Below are 15304 nucleotides of genomic sequence, written 5' to 3' on the forward strand. Positions count from 1 at the left end.
CTCAATGTGTTTGGAATCGAGAGTCAAGTCTCATTGAACTTTAAACCAGCCAGCCCTTCCTCTTCTCTCTCTCATCTCAAAGTCATCAGGTATCCATAGAACATGACCAAATTCAGCCTGTGTCTTCTTTGCTGCATTTCCCCCACTTTCACTCACCAGTTGACCAGGGTGGTCACCAGCAAGCTTACAAGACTGTTTGTGTGTTCCCTTTGGGTTTCAGTATTAGAAAGGGATTTATCCTGATGGGCTGACTTTTCTTCCCTTGATGGTTCCAAGACAAACAGCTTGCTTGATATCGTCACAGCCAAACAGTCTGTCCTCTTCTCTCCCTCTCCACCTATTGGTCTTTCTTTTAAGAAGCATCTTCTGTTCTTCTAGTCACACTTGGTTGCTCTGCATGTCTTTTGTACTGGGAATATCCCACCTCCAAAGGTTCAGGTTGGGGCTCAGGATTCCATTTAAGGCCCCATACTCTACAAAGGCTTAACAAGAAGTCTGTTTCCTTTGGTACATTCTAGTACCCTTTTAGATGATCCAATCAGTTATAGACTGAAGATGGACTTTCAAGCTTTCTGTAGTCATATTTCCCAATATCCTTTCTATCCCACTTAAATATGTATATTTCAGTAATTAAGTCCTTAGTTTTTCAAAGTCTGTTATGCCCTCTCCAGCATCATTTCTTCACAAACAAGGAAGGGATAAAGATATGAAATCAGTACCTTAAGTATATCCACCTTGATGGGAGATATGTTGAGTGACAATAGTTTTATGTTTTTGATATATTGAGAAATAATACTTTCAAATTTTGACGTTTTTAAAAATAAAGGTTTTGTGATTTTGTAGAAATGCTTTTTGACTCCCCCTTGTATTGGTGACGTCAATATAACTTTAGGTTAATGAAGACATTAGCTAGTACATGGGAAAAAGAGACCGTTTCCATGACTTCTATAACATATACAATTTTGCAACAACAACAAAATCAAGCAAAAATATATATGAGCTTATATTCATAGATATGGGTACATATATGTACCTATAAAAGCACAGACAAGTAAATTCATGTGTATGTACAGATGTTTCTGTAGGCATGTGTATCAGAGGGGGCTTCAAAATGTTCATGAAAAAATGGAAATAAAAACAGATTTTTTTCATGAAATTTTGAAAATCCTTTGTATATACACTTTTTTGTGAATTACATGAATACCTACATATATAACAAAACACATAGAAAGCTAGTGATGGATGCTTTCTAGAATATCCCAAACAGACAGGAGTAATTTTCTGGGTTACAAGCCTTAGGACCATAGTCTTGGGATGGGAGAGAAAGACAGCTCAGTCAATTGACATAATATAGAACCCAGAGATATTCTACATCATAGATTGGAGAGTAGCACCTGGGGTTTTAAAAGCTTACAAAGTGCCATCTAAGATTCAACTATTTGTCTACACTTATATAGAGCAAAAGAAAATGAAGGTAATCAAATGCTCATAAAAGAAACTAGTCCATAGACTAATAGCCTGCATGAACCAATGCCTTCTCTCAAAAGAGATCAGAAGAGCTAGATGGTGCCTGAATACAACTAACAACCATTCTGGTTAGGTGCACAATATTGTTGTTGTGGAGTGCCACTGAGCCAGTTCCGACCCATAGCAACCCTGTTTAGGATTCCCAAGAAGTGCCTATTAAATTTGAACCACTGACCTCACAGTTCAAATGACTTTACAGTCCAGCACATTAACCCATAGCATCACACCTGGACTCCAGTAGAAGGTTCCAGATAGAATGGGAGAAAAATGTAAAACAAAACTCAAATTCTTGAAAAGGGATTGCAGTTTAATGAATTATTTTATGTCTTTTCTAGCCACAGTTTTATAAATTTCCACTGCAAAACAACCTCTGAATCAGAGAAGTTTGGGGAGGATGCTGATGGGTTACATGTTTCAATTGAGAGTGACTGTTAGTATGTGAAAGCTTGGAACTCTAATGTGGGTGTAAAATGAGCCATCTCATAAGCAGAAAGAGGACCTCGCTACCATTAAAGAAGTGCCAGGAATGGAATGAATCTTTGAGACCTCAAGATCCCATGTGTTGAAGTCCTTGCTCCAGGAGACAGAGCGGGACACCAGAGAAATATCAGCAGCAGAACACAGACTCAGAGCATAAGAAAGAGTCTTGGGCTTGTTGGCCTTCAGAAAAAGCAAAGTTGAGCATCTTTGGGCAGGGAACTCTTCAGAGTTGGATAGACTTCGTTTGGAAACTATCATTGCAGACCTCTGGGATTAGAGATGAATGCTTTTGGGTTCTGACTGGAGTGCAAACCACAAGGTTGGTGGTTCTAGCCTACCAGCTGCTCCTCAGGAGAAAGATGAAACTTTCTGCTCCTGTAGTGATTTACATTCTCAATAACCTATATAAAAGTTCACTATTAGTTGTTGCTGACTTGACAGCAAAGATCAACAACAGCAAGTAATATTTATATGAGTGCATACAGGGTTTCTTTTCCTCCCTACAACATAGATTTTTCAAACTAAAACTATATATTTCCATATGAATTTATCTCTTGCTTATCTTAACCTTAAATATATGCATAATTTTGATCCACAACTAGGGATGATTCTGTCTGTATGTTGGGTTAGTGTACTAGATAAGTATGATTTTTTTAATTATGCAGAGAGTATTAGATTTTAAAAATTTCCATTACTTTTTTGTTCCTGCTGTTGTTGTTGTTGTTAGGTGCTGTCAAGTCGGTTCTGACCCATAGCCACCCTATGTACAACAAAACGAAACCTGCCCGGTCCTGCAACATCCTAACAATTGGGGCTACACTTGAGCCCATTGTTACTGCCACTGTGCCACTCCATCTTGTTTGGGATCTCCTTCTTTTTACCTACATCTCCACTTTAACAAGCATGGTGTCCTTCTCCAGGGACTGGTCCCTCCTGATGACATGTGCAAAACATGAGGCATTTAGATTGCCCATTTTAGCTTCGAAAGAACATTCTAGCTGTACTTCTTCCAACACAGACATGTTTGTTCTTCTGGCAATCCGTGGTACTTTTACTATTCTTTTCCAGCACCATAACTCTAATGCATCAATTCTTCTACTATCTTCCTTATTCATTGTCCAGCTACTACCTTTTAAAGCCTCATTGATTACTTGGATTCTTTGTTTTGTTGTTAAGTAGTTTCAAGTCAGTTCTGATACACAGTGACCTTTTATACGGTTCCTAAGGAGCAGTTGGTGGGTTTGAATCACTCACCTTGTGGTTAGCAGTTCAGTGATTATCCTACAGTGTCATATAAGGGCTTGTTGTTACTTGGATTTCTTTAGCCATCCTATTTTATTTTAGAATCACCTGTATGTTCTTTTTTTAAAAAACAAAACAAAACAAAACAAAAAACCTTTTTCCAAACGCCTATCACTTCACTCAGTCTTGTAAACATTTTTATGTCAATTTCCATATATATATATTTTTTTTTTTTCAGATTTATTTTGCTTAACCAAAGGCCATCAGAGACATGTTATATTTTTGTATCTATCTTTTTCAAAGAAAGGAATCCAATTGGGATTTATCAAAGTCTGAGTAGATGGAGGGCTGAGATGGAGTCTCATCCAGATTGTGGAGGGCAGTGCAATCATCCCCAGCTTCCACTTAAGGAAGTTGACCCAGAATGTTTGAATAGCATCAAAGCCATCAGAGTATAAACCCTATGGATTATACTTTCATGTCTGAAATGATTTTTCAGTTGGAGGTAGAAAACCACAGTGACTTTGCCTTGAGATTTTACAAATCAGTTACTAAGAGCATGCTATTCTTGTTACTTGCATGGTTATTTTTTTCTGGGGTCTTTCTAGGTACACCATTATGTGGGGGATTTGTGTGACTTTAGGATTTTTCTCTCAAACCAATTCTACAGCAAGCATTAACAATTTACTGTTTTAATTAAATATTTACCTTTCTGTGTTTGTTTTTAAAACACTAAGCTCAAAGCCTTGTAGGACATATATATATATAAAACATCAGATAGTTGTTGTTGTTAAGTGCCGTCAAGCATGCTCCAACTCATAGTGATACTGTATAGGGTTTCTGAAGAGTGGCTGCTGAGTTTAAATCACTGACCTTGCAGTTCAAACTGAACTTGTAGACCAGTGCTTATCCTATAGTGCCACACCAGGACTCCACATCAGATAGGGAGCTATTTAAATTTAGCTCAAGGTGATCTACCTGGTGTTAATTTAGAAATGACATTTAGGTTCAAACCAAAAACTCAAACCCAGTGCCAAGGAGTCCATTCTGACTCATAGCAACCCTATAGGATACAATTGAACTGCGCTATAGGGTTTCCAAGGTTGTAAATCCTGATGGAGGCAGATTGCCACCTGTTTGTCCCGTGGAGGGCTGGTGGGCTCCAGCTGCCAACCTTTTAGTTAACAGCTGGGATCTTTATCTACCGTACCACCAGAACTCCTTGACTTTTACATTCAGAAATGAAACTTATTTTTCCAAAGGGACAAAGGATGTTTTATGTTAGACTTATAAAAAATGATTCAGGAAACTCTATTACATCCTTTTGTTCCATTCCCTTTTTTTTTTTTTTTTCCTTATATTTCATGAATCAAAAGACATTTCCAGTGGTACAGCCTTTACTCTCTAGTCTCTGTATTTACGGATGTTAAAGGGTTTTTATGTAAAACAGAAGTTCAGAAGTCACATAAATTTGATAAATGCTGGTTTAAGTAAAATCAGAAGTATGTGTTAAGAGAATAGCAATATTTGTTTTTTTTAAAAAATATTTATGTGCATTGTGATTCTTTAAGAACCAGTACAAATATATTAAGTAAATTCCTTATGCTTACTTGATAAATTATGTCTCTTGGGAAAGTGGATAATTTAAACTATTATGTTAGGCAACAAATTTTGGAAAGTGTTTTATGAATGTATCTATTGATTTTAACCTCAAGGTTAAAGTCAGTTATCCTTGTGGAAAGAAAATTGGAACAAACAGAATTGGATGTGAGGGTATCCCATCCTAAGTACTAGTTACTTTACATACATTACCTTCATTTAATCTATACAACACTTGATTATAGCCTATTAATTTTAATTTTAAAGATGTGACATCTGAGTAGCAAAGACTTTTATTGTTTACTAGCTTGTTGGTTTTGCTTAAGTGCTGTTGAGTCAGTTCTGACTCATAGTGGCCCTGCATAGGGTTTTCCAGGAGTGACTGGTGAGTTTGAATGGCTAGATTTGCAGTTCAAACCGACCTTGTGGTCCAGTGCTTATCCTTGAGTACCACACTTTACTAATTTATAATTTTATAAAATGTTATGCTGTATCACCTTGCAAAAGAAAACATGTGCACTCCTCAAGAAACAGTTTTTGGACAGCTGGATACTGTTAAATCAAAACAACTAGATGCTTGGCATAAGGAAAGGCTTCTGCCAAAGGTGCAGTCCAGAATCCTTTCTTTTTTTCTTCTGTTTAGTACTTATTCTTAGCTGACTTTGAAAAATCAGCTGCACAGGATGCTTCAGGAAGGTTGCAGATGCCCAGCACCCACTCCTCCTCCCTCTCTCGGCTTGTTCCCAAGAAGAACATTCATTAAGGATGGTGTTCTAAATATCCATGCATGAAGCTGATGAAAATCAAAGACCACAGTCTTTCTTATAGGCTGTATCTCAGTGTCAAGAAAACAAAAATCCTCACCACTGGACCAATAAACAACATCTATGTAAATGAAGAAAAGATTGAAATTATCAAAGATTTCATTTTGCTTGGATCAACCATCAACACTCATCGAAGCAGCAGTCAAGAAATCTAATAATGTATTGCATTAGGCAAATCTGCTGCACTTCTTAAGAGTGTTTCATAACAAAGATATCAGTTTGAAGGCTAAGGTGTGCCTGACCCATGCCATGGTATTTTCAATAACCTCAAATGCATGTGAAAGTTGGACAATGAATAAAGAAGACAGTAGAAGAATTAATTGGTGCATTTGAGTTATGGTGTTGAAGGGGAAAATTAAATGTACCACAGACTGCCAAAAGAACAAATAAATCTGTGTTGGAAGAACAACAGTCAGAATGTTCTTTAGAAGCTAAGATGGCCAGACTTCGAACATATTATCTCTCCTACTTTAGACATATTATCAGAGGGACCAGTTCCTGGAGAAAGACATCATGCTTGGTAAAGTAGAGGGCAAGCAAAAAAGAGGAAGACCCCCAAAAAGATGTTTTAGCACAGTGGCAGCAGCATTGGGCTCTAGCATAACCATGCTTTTGAGGGTGGCGCAGGACGGATGTGGCAGTGTTTCGTTCTGTGGTGGATAAGGTCACTTTGAGATGGTACTGATTCTATGGCACCTAACAGCAACAAGCTGATGAATGACTCTACAATTAGCAAAACAATCTTTAAGGCATCTTTGACATTGTCTTGTGTTCATTAACACCTAATTTTGTAAATGTCAGTCTATTCTCTCCATTTAAATTCCTGAATCCTCTGTATTTAAGCACTTCAAAAATGGCTTTCCCCTGCAGTACTTTGGTGGGAGAATTGGTGTGACACTGCAGAATAAGTACTGGACTGAAAGGTTGGTCTGCAAGATTGGCAGTTCAAACCCATCAATTACTCCTTGGAAACCCTGTTCAAGATCATTAGGAGTTGAAACTCACTCAACAGCACTTAACAACAGTAATTCTTAGGCGAGTTCTTACAAGGTGCAAAGTGGTGCTGTGGTTAGGCTTTAGGCTGCTAACCCTGGTGGTTTGGTGGGTTAGGTGTTGGGTTGTAAACAACAAGGTCAGTAGTTCAAACCCACCAGCATCTCTGCATGAGAAAGACAAGACTATCTGCTCTTATAAAGATTTATATCCTCAGAAAATTATAGGATCACTGTAAGTCAGAGGAGTCCTGGTGTGGTGCTGTAGGATAAGCATTGGACCACAAGGTTGGTTTCAACTGCAAAGTCGGCAGTTCAAATTCACCAGTCACTCCTCAGAAACCGTAAACAGGGTCACTTTGAGTCAGAACCAGCTCAAAGGTCCTAAACAACAGCAACAAAAATAAGTTCAAAACTACCCTATGGCAGTGAGTTTGGTTTTTTGGTTTTTATAAGGTACTGACCCATTCTGGATCATTTTGTTCCTAAAGTAAACTATTTCATTTTAACAGAATTTCCAGTAAGTGCCATGGACTTGGTTTTGGTTCATGGTGTAACTCTCTGTAGGGTTTCCAAGGTTATGAATCTTTATGGGACTGGAAAGTCTCATCTTTCGACCACAGAATGTCTGGTAGTTTCAAACTGCTGACCTTGGGGTTAGCAGCCCGACTCAAAGCCATTACGCTACCAGAGTTCCTTTTGAAATTGGTTGTTGTTATGTGCCATGGAGTTGGTTCTGACTCATAGTGACCCTGTACAGGGTTTCTGAGGCTGTAAATTTTTCTGGGAGCAGAAAGCCTCATCTTTCTCCTGCAGAACAGCTATTAGTTTTGAACTGCTGACCCAAAGGTTAGCTGCCCGATTTGTAACCACTACGCTACCAGAGCTCCTTTTAGAATTGGTAATGGACCCTAACATTCCAGAACTAAAATAAACTAACCATGGACACTATTTAATATTGTTTTCAGTATACAAGATTAGCATTTTATTGAAACAAATAACTAGCATTGTTACTGTTATTGAGTGCCATCTGATCAGTTCTGCCTCATAGCGACCATGTAGAGGGTTTCCAAGGAGTGGCTGGTGGATTTGAACTGCTAACCTTTTGTTGTCAGTCCAGTGCTGAGCCTACAGCACCACACCAGGACTGCAGCAACTTTATAGCCATGTTTATATGCAGATCATACCCAAGTGGTGTACTGTTCAATAAGGTTTAATGAAATTATTTATGTTCTGTAAAAAGATCTAATTTTCTATGTGTTATCAAGGACCAAATACCAATCCTATTATTTTAGTAAATGACTTTAAGTTGCTTCAACAAAGGCATACAAATATCATAACAAAAGAACTAATTAAGAGCAAGGACTCTTTGCCTAAGTTAATTCAATACATATCAATACTATCTGCTAAATCTAAAAAATAGCTTCTAAATTGAGTCTGATCCACACAGAAAGCATGTTTGTACACAGACATACACACATAGAATAGGACACTGAAAACTCTTATGTTAAAGTGGTTAAAAGGAATGTGGAAACAGCAAAATGATGATCTTCACTAATTACAGGGGATGAAAGCATTAAAAGCAGCCTGCAGGGCAGTGACAGCGTTAATTCAGTCTTGGGGAAGGGTGACAATTTAGACCTGGCTCAGACACTCTCTCTAAGGTGTATAAAAATTTCATCTTCCATATGTACATAATTTTCTAAAATGCAGAGGAAATAAATGTGGAAGGAAACACCTAAAACTTGAATTATGTATTTATTTCAAAGGACCTATGTCCACTCTTACATTGCATTCATGCAAACATATTTAATATTTATTCATTTGTTTAATCAATATGTAGTAGATACTGCTGCAGACACCAAGGATAGAATAATTAAATAACAAACAAAGTAAATGATGTGTTTTGGGACATGCAATTGAACAGAGAGGTTCAGTAGTAAATAGATTAACAAGTGAATTAAATGGTATTTATAGTGATAAGTGAGAGAATGGATATGGGTGTGTGTATATATAGGCTGTTGTTGTTGTTGTTAAGTGCCTTTGAGTCATTTCTGATTCCTGGTTACCCTGTACAGGGTTTCTGAGGAGTGGCTGATGGGTTTGAATTGCTGACTTTGTGGTTCACACACACACACACACACACACACACACAGAGCTCTGGTAGCATAGTAGTATTGAGTGATGCTGCTAATCTCAGGTCAGCTGTTGGAAACTACCAGCCATTCCATGTATGAAAGATTAGACTTTCTGTTCCCATAAAGACTTACAGCCTCGGAAACCCAATACAGGGTCGCAATGAGTTGGAAGTGACTCCATAGCACACCACCACCACCATATATATTCCTTGTTGAACCCTGACTACAACAGAAATCTTTGACAAATTGTTATTAATTGAACAAAATTCAATAGACAAAGCTATATCCTCATTAATAAAACAAAATTAAGGTAGATGCTCTTTTTTTCTTCCAAGATGTTTGACTAGGAAAAGAGATAAAAATGCAATAGAATAGTTCAATATTTTTCATCAAATAATTTCTCTAGATAGAAAATCAGAAAGGCTAGTTGGCAAACCATAAGCTTAAGCTCTCAATTTTGTAAACATTCTTCATACACTTAGTTTTATAGCTGTGAATTGATACAGAATCAGTTGTCCATCCATTTGCATGCCCTTTATCTACCCTATTATTGGTTCTTTGAATTTACACTGAGTGACTTTATGAACTTGTTTAGAATGTGATATTGCTAAGATAAAGTCACAGGATAAATACTCTTTGATTCCATTGGACTTGTTTAGTAAAAGAAAATAAACAGGTCACAGAGAATATCCCTAGACAGGGTGTTTTCTACAAATGCTGGTGGTGACTCTCATCATTTGCATTATGCAAATCCATATTCAGTACTGGTCAGATGATTATATGAGCATGCCTGTGCTACGGGACCACTACAAGAGGATAACACAGTTTCAGGAAATTTTGAAAGTAGCAGCTTTCCTTTTTTAGTACAGGGAGAACTTGGCTCCTCTAATCATCAATGATGAAAAGCTAATATTATAGTTAAGAATTCTTTCTTCTCTTTAGCTTGAAAAAGTCTGCCAAACATTAAAGCAAATGTGATACCTGTTTATTCTCTCACTATTGTTTTAAATGCTTTTGACTCGGTTCCAACTAGGCTGGTGGATTTGAACCTCCAACACTGTAGTTAACTGTCCAGTGATTTTCCTACAGTACCACATCAGGACCACATTCTTTCATTAGTTCAGTAGCAAACTACTGATGCTTGACGTTCCCAGCACAGAAAGATTGGGTATTCCTACTGGCTACTAGATTATTCCTGAAGACCAAGAGCTTTTTATCCTCACTCTTCTGCATATTTAGCATCCGCTCCACTCATCTCTCAAGGATATGTTTATATACATATGAATGGGCTTATAAGTACATGTAAATTTGTAGATGTTCTCTTTATATACACATTTGCTTTGAGGTCTACATTATGGAGTTCTTACTTGGTTCTTTATGTTAATATAATCCTTATTTTTTCTCCTTTTCTCTTGTTTTGTTTATTATTATTATTATTACTACTACTCAAGACTATTTAGACAGAGCGGTTCAAATTAATTCTCAGATGTCTACATATTACCTTTTTTAAAGCAAAACCAATTAAATGGATAATGGAGGTGAAAGGAGTTTATAATTTGCAAAGTGCTATATGAATGTAAGAAATTGTATGGAAGTCTACATTTACACAAAAGATAATTCAGAGGTGATTATGTTCTTCACAAAAGAATTCTTAGTATTGTAAAACATGATTTATATAGAAGTCCTATAAATGGTGATCACCTAAGATTGCTTTTAGAAAGTGGTTGCATTTGCAAAGTTTAATTTGTTCTCTTTTCAAGAGAAACTCCTCCTTTGCATAAAGTGGTGCAGAAACTTATCTTTAACTGATCTTACATGACTAAGATATTTTCTTCATGCCAGGTGAATAGTTACCTAGAATGTTTTACTTTACATTTGACATTTTTGTATAATTAAGAGACTTTAAAATCTATTCACTTGAATTTTCTAACTCAGGTAATTGATTCATTCTATAACATGGAACCCTGCTATGGCACACTAGGATAAGCAATGAATTACTACTTCAAGGCAATTCTCAGAAACTTTATACAGGGTCACTATGAGTTGGAATTAGAACAAGTCTAAAGTTATCTGGGCACTTACTTCATAATGACAAACATGCTAGTACATATATTCCCAAAAGTTACTTTGTCGCTACATGACCTCTTAAGTCAGTTTTAGCATCAAGAAGTTTGGTTGCTTTCCCCCTGATATATTAATGATCAACTCTTATATAATGGACCAGACTGAACTTTCAGTTGCTCTAGTTCTGCCATTAACTCTGCCGGAATCACTGACTCAACCATTTTTCTTTCCAGCACTGTTAGTCATATATTTTCAGTTTTAGAGTGGTTAAACTTTCCCAATTCTTAGGCTGTAGGGAAGGACTATTACTGTCTCTAGTCATAACCTAATTCCTCCTGCTCATGACAGGGTCTGTTGCCTGTTTTAGTCCTTGTCTTTTCATCTGGGCAAGTAGATATTTCTTATCTGGGTGCCATTTCTGACATTTCTTTTTTCCTTTAGGATATGATTTTAAATGAAAGTGATGATTTTTCAAGCTTGCCTGTTAAGTGGTACCTGTCATGTACAAGCCTCGTGCCATTCACTTTGTGGTTTATGACATTTCTGGGGAAAATGAGGTGTTAGTATGATTCACACACTCTTATGTTACTGTTTTTCTCAGTGCTTTTTTTGGTGGCACAATTTGAAAGAAGGGTAATAATATTTATTAAGTAATGAGTATGTGTTAGGATCCCTGGGTGCTGCAAATGGTTAATGTTCACAACTGAAAGGCTGGAGATTCTAGTATGCTCAGGCTGCTCAGTAGAAAGTCTTATCAATTTATTTCAAAAAAAAAAATTAGCCATTAAAAAAAAATAGTGTGTGGGGGAAGATAGAATCCCCACTGAACAGTTTTTATCTTGTCTAGATGGGTCTGGTGAAAAGAGATAGGGATAAGATTCTTATGATTCAATAGTGAGTAATTGTTATCATGAATAATTGTGACTGTCACAATTTTGTTTTGTAACAAAAATGGGGGAGTAGTTAGTCTTGCAGTCCAGAAACAGACGACCCTAGGGCCATCAAGTGAGAAGAATACAATCGGGATGCAGGATCCTATTCAGAGTGAGTTAAGAATCATGGTGTGAGAGAACAAGCAACACCAGAGATGAAGGCAGAGATGGGGACATGGCGAGAAGGAGCAGCTGAGGACTCTAGATTCATGGGAAGAGAGGGACCAAGAGCTGGCAGCCAGGAGGCAGACTAGCAGAATGTGCCCTTTGGTGGTTTAACTTATTATATATGCCTGAGTGTTTTTGTTGTTGTTGTTGTTGTTTTAAAGAGCAAAAATGAATAGAGAGAAATGCTGTTAATTGATGGTACATGGAGGAGAGTATAATCATTGTAACGAAACAAAGTACACAATTTGTTGAATGTGAACCTGATGATCTGCCCTGTAAATTTTCACTCAATTCACAATAAAAATAAAAAACAAACAAACTGTGGAGCACACTTCTGCTGTGACACACATAGGATCATAATGAGTTGGAATGGACTCAACTGTCATTAGTTTTTAATGTATGTTACATGCTGTGATGTAAATACCTTTTTTCAATAACATGAAAGGTTACTGAAATAAACTTTCATGTTATTGGACCTCACCAGATGGAATACATAGGATTCAAACTGGCTACATCTGTGGGCAGTTGTACTTGTTAAGTGCTATTGAATCGGTTCGGACTCAGAGTGACCCAGTATAGGGTTTCCAAGAAGTAGCTGGTGAGTTTGGGTTACAGACCTTATAGTTCAAAATTATCTTGCAGTACAAGTGTTTATCCTACAACACCACCCCAGGACACACATCTGTGGGAAAAGATGATGGGAGAACTAAACATCATAAGTCAAAACAAAGTCAGTGGTCAACTGTGGAACAGACCATCAAGTGTTCATATGCAAGTTCAGGCTGAAGTTGACGAGAATTAGAACAAGTTCACAAGAGACAAAATACAACCTTTCATATACCCCACCAGAATTTTGAGGTTATTGCAAGAAGAGATTTAATGCATTGAACTCTAATAATTGAAGACCAAAGAATTGTGAGATGACAACAAGAACATCATACAGGAAGAAAGTAAAAGGTCATGAAAAAGACAGGAATGAAAGAAAAGCCTAAAATGTATGTCAGAAGAGACACTGAAACTTGCTCTTGAGTACAGAGAAGCTAATAAAGAAGTAAAAGAGAAATTGAGGAAGTATAAGAGCTGAACAGATAATTTCAAAGGACAGCTCAAGAAGACAAAGTAAAATATTTTAATGAAATGTGCAAAGAAAACCAAAAGGGAAGAACACACTCAGTATTATCAAGCTGAAAGTTGCATGTAGCATAGAAGAAAAAAATTCATGCCTTGATTTGCAATATTGAATGATTATATGGACACGTATTGAATGATGGAAAAAGCATCAAAAGATGATGGAAAGAATACAAAGAGTAACTGTACCAAAAAGAATTGTCTGATGCTCATCTATTTCAATAGGTAGCTTATGATTAAGAACCGATAATACTGATAGCATTGAAGTTAGAAGTCCAGCCTACGTTGAAAGTATTGGCGAAAAACAAGAATCCTGGAACTGATGTAACACAAATTGAAATTTTTTTTAGAAACATATTTTAGAGGTGTTCACTTATCTATGCCAACAAATTTGTTAGGTAGCTATGGAGATCCATATTTGTTCCCATTCCAAGGACAGATGACAAAATGGAACGAGAAGATCATCAAACAATATCATTAATATCACATGGGAGTACAATTTGATTGAAGGCAATTTAAATATTGACAGAAAGCTGCCAGAAATTCAAGCTGGACTCTGAAGTCAACATGCCAAGAGGGATATTAGTGCTGATGTTGGATGGATATTGGTTAAAAACAGAGAATACTAGAGGTTTGTTATTGCTGTTAAGTGTCATCAAGTTGTTTCCAACTCAGTGACCCTGTGTAGGGTTTCTAAGGAGTAGCTGGTGGGTTTGAACCATAAACCTTGTGGTTAGCAGTCCATTGATTATGCTACAGTGCCACACCAGGACTCCAGAAAGAGGTGTACTTGTACTTTATTGACTATACAAAGGTGTTTGACTATGTGGAACACAATAAACAATTGAAAACAGTTTTTGAAGAATGGGTATTTCAGAATGCTTAATAGTGCCATGAGGAACCTGCACATAGACAAGAGATAGTACTTAAACAGAATCTGTACAGCCAGAGTACTCCTTAGAAACTAGGATGGCAAGGCATTCTCTCCCATTCTTTGGACATGTTCTCAGGAGGGATCAGTCCCTGGAGAAGGTCATCATGCTTTATGAAGTGGAAGGTCAACATAAAAAGAGGAAGACCCTCAAGAACTACTGGATTAGTACTCACAATGTAAGTCATTCAAACTCACCAGCTACTCCTTGGAAATCCTATACAGGGTGTGTCTATGAGCCAGAACTGACTGGTTGGCATTTTATCAACAAAAAACAACTGAAGTAAATATTTCCTGAGTATTTTTTATAGTGCCCTGTGAATTATAAGGATTTGCCATCCGGCTGGTGGGAACTGAAACTATTCTTAGCGTTATGAATGCTGCACACTGTTTCCCATAGTCCTTTTGGGTGTTCTCTCTTTACTCTCATGCATGCACTTATTATTATATGGCTTAACACTCAAGGGAGCTCTGAAAATCTATAGGTTTTCTTTCCCCCATTCTGTACAACTGTCCCTTCCTCTGTCTTAGAAAACTAACTTCTTTTGTCTCACCAGATTTGCAATACTGTCTCGATAAATCATGGGGTTTTCCCATTTCTGTCTAGATTTCACCTTCCTACAAGACTGTTTGCAAACTCTCTTCAGACAGTACATCAAGGAAAGCATACAATTCTCCTGAATGGTTTTCCATCTCTCAAAGATAATTGTCTTTCATTGTGTGATGCCCAGTATCTTGAAAGAAAATGATTTCTCCAAAATTTTTCCTATTTTTGAGAGTATATTTCAGGTTTAAGAGTAAATGCAATCCTGGTTACTCTATCTATGCCAACAGTGGAATTCTCACCTCTAGCATTATGATCCTGGAGGTCATTAGAATTAAAATTGAGAATTTGGCCCTTATAATTCCTAGGGCAGGAAATATATTTTTTCATAAGTTTTTATTGTGAGGTTTACATGGGAGAGCATCAGCTTTATACTCATCCTATCGTATTTCATTTTATTGCAATGATTACAATCCCCTCCATGTATCATCATATAACCCCTGAGGATACACCACACAGGCCTGCCTCCCTGACCCCCAGCCGCCAGCACACAGTCCCTCTCCCTCCCTGAGTCCAGTGTCCCCAGCAGCTCCATCTGTTCACATCATCTTCTCTGTCTCCATCTCTGGAGTCTCTGCCTCTCTGGGTAAGGTCCCGCTCTCCATTCTTCTCTCATGATGGTTCCAGGGACCTCCGCTCCTGGGCTGCAAAATCAATCACTCTCCTCCTTCTGTT

The sequence above is a fragment of the Chrysochloris asiatica genome, unplaced genomic scaffold, assembly GCF_000296735.1.
Source record: "Chrysochloris asiatica unplaced genomic scaffold, ChrAsi1.0 scaffold00056, whole genome shotgun sequence".
NCBI classification, from domain to species: domain Eukaryota; kingdom Metazoa; phylum Chordata; class Mammalia; order Afrosoricida; family Chrysochloridae; genus Chrysochloris; species Chrysochloris asiatica.